Source organism: Tenrec ecaudatus, chromosome X (genome assembly GCF_050624435.1).
Source record: "Tenrec ecaudatus isolate mTenEca1 chromosome X, mTenEca1.hap1, whole genome shotgun sequence".
Taxonomy (NCBI): domain Eukaryota; kingdom Metazoa; phylum Chordata; class Mammalia; order Afrosoricida; family Tenrecidae; genus Tenrec; species Tenrec ecaudatus.
In genome coordinates, this window is record NC_134548.1 from 56,970,109 (window position 1) to 56,972,826 (window position 2,718).

General features: G+C 44.9%; 1 non-coding gene across 1 annotated transcript; it reads right to left on the reverse strand.

Annotated features, from left to right (window-relative positions):
• Positions 1-124, reverse strand: LOC142435454 (small nucleolar RNA SNORA54). The gene has a single exon (XR_012781506.1). It is a non-coding gene; the product is annotated as a small nucleolar RNA SNORA54 (small nucleolar RNA).
• Between the last annotated feature and the right edge of the window lie 2,594 nt (positions 125-2,718).

Below are 2,718 nucleotides of genomic sequence, written 5' to 3' on the forward strand. Positions count from 1 at the left end.
CCTTGTCTCCCAAATGTAAAATCAGACAGACATGTTGTCAGTCTTATATTATTTTGGGAATTTCTGTAGCACTGGAATGGAACCCATCGGCAGTAAATCGGATAACAGGTTCCGAACAGTGCATTCTGTGTGCTTTCTTTTTGTGAATTGAAATTGTTGTCTCTGAGCATTTTGGTGGTGGTATATTTGTGTTTTAATGGTGTTCATAAGGATAGGAGTAGGTAACAGACCTTGTCTATTAGGTTTAGCTATTGGGGTTTCTGTGTCACAGGGGCACCATTGTCTCTGGTCAGTTTGAACAAGAAAAGTAAATATATATAACAAGAGAAACAACTGCCAAAAATAAAATATGAAAAAAATTAAATAACTTAATAAATATAGTGAGAAATGAGGCAAACAACAGGCCCCGAAAGAAGTAATAACTAAAACAAAAAGAAGTGGATATAAAAAAAGAGTCGAGGCTAAAGAAAAAACGGACAGAAGAAAAGGGAAGATGGTGGACCAGGTGAGCTGTACACTCTGAGGGCTCTTTCGAACAAGGCAGGTTTGCTGTCCAGGTAGCTGAGTGGAAGGAGTCTAGTGAGTGAAAGATCCCCCTGGGACAGCACCCCACCCCCACCCCACACATTTGTCGTGAGATGGGGCCTCAGTGATCCAGGATTCTATTCATGGGACATCTAGGGTCATCAGGCCCGGACACCATGACCATGATCAGCTATAGCCACACTCAAACCCCAGACTGGGTCCGCACATGGAGTCGCTTGGCTGCTCTCCCAGACACGCACAATGGTGTCAGGATCCCCTACAGCAGCTGCCCACTCATGGGACCCCACAAAGAGAGAAGTTTCCTTTTCCCACAGTCCCCCTCTCCCCACGTGGCAGCAATCTGTCCTTGGACCCGGGTTCCTCCTTCCATTCACCCAGGACCTCCATAACTGACCTGCAACCTACTGGTGGCTGCCTGGGCGACCTCCACGGAGAACTATCCACCCCCATTCTTCCTGGGACCTCTCCATTGGCACCCCATTTGCCCGCCGGCCTGCATCAGCTTAGCTCCCGCTCCTCTCCCTGCCTGGGAGGCCAGTGCTGTGCACTTCCCACTGGCGTAACCCCGCTCCAGAGCCCATCCCACTTCTGCCCACTGTACCACGTTTCCGCCAGAGCCACTTCAGGCTGGCCTGCACCACTGCAGATGTGGCCTGGAACGCTGAGCCTGTCCGCCCGAAACAGGAAAAAGGAAAATAGGAAAGCATATAAAAACATTAGGGAAGGAAATTTAAGCAAAGAAAGGAAGACTGAGGCACAAGTCAGACCCAGAAAAGAAAACGGTGTAGGGTTGGTAACTGGTATAGGTTGGCAACAGCCATGGAGATCACAAGATTGAGGGGAGGAGTGAGGGAGTGGAAAGCCAGTCTAGTATGGATTTAGTCCTCTCTTAGTTCAGTAATTTAATCTGGAAATTGTTTGTGCAGTCTCAGTGTCTGAGACTTGGAGAGGGTGCTTGCTCTTAGAGAGGACCTCCCTCGTGTACTGAGGACAGCTGGGGATATGGCATGTTGTTATGGATGGAGTTCTTGCTCACCCTAGGTGGCTTGCAATAAGCTGCTTTTCTTGTAGTGTGCTTTATGCTGCTCTGATGATGTACAGCTTGTACATCTCAAGGTGAACATGGAACCAATCCACAGGTATGAGTTTCAGACCTCAGACAGTGCAAGAGGCCTGGAAGGTGAGTTGAGAGCGTGGGATGGCCACTCCTCTGGTCCCTGGGAGTGTGCAGAGAGCAAGGTAGGATACCACGCTCCTCGTCAGTCACTGGTATGCACCTGCTCTGATTATGAGCTGGCACAGCTGTCTATTTCCTCTCTTACAGTTCCCATTCAGAGGCTGTTCTGTCTGTATCCAATCCGCCTCTCTATTTTATCCCTTTCAAGCTCCATGTTCCAGGACTATCATCCACATGTTTTCTCATGCAAATCCTGTGCCCTGCCACTTTGCTGAATATTTAAATTAATTCCAACAATTTCCTTACTGAGCTTTTGGGATTTTCTACATATAGGATCATATCTTCAAATAAAGAGAATTTTTTTTTATTTTTGATCATTTGGATGGCTTTTCCCTTTCTTTATTGTCTGGCTAAGACTTCCAGTACATTTTGAATAGGAGTGGCGATAAAGGACATCCTTGTTTAGTACCCTTTCATAAGGGGAATGCTTTCACTTTCTATTGAGGAGACTGTAACTCTTTCTTTTATGGAGTTTCTGTGAATTCAAACCACTGATATTTTGACTAACCGCTCAAACTTAATTCAGTGCACCACCAGGGAGCTGTCTTAATTGGCTTATACTGTTCTTCTAAGCCTATATTTCCTTGTTGATTTTATTTCTTTATGTTCTTTTCATTATTGCTTTTTTTTTCAATTCGAATTCCAGATGATTCTCTGTAACATTCAAAGTGGTGTTTTGAAGTTTCTAGTATCATTTTAGAACTTGTATTACTTCATTTATGGAGCCTTGGTGGCGTAGTGATTAGGCATTTGACTGCTAACCACAGGGTCAGCAGTTTAAAACCACCAGATACTGCACTGGAGAAAGATGTGGCTTTCTACTCTGATAAAGAATTACAGTCTCAGAAACTCTCAAGGGCAGTTCTACCCCGTCCCTAGTGAGTTTGATTTTTATAAATTTTATTCAGTCAATTCTTCCAAATACATATGATGTA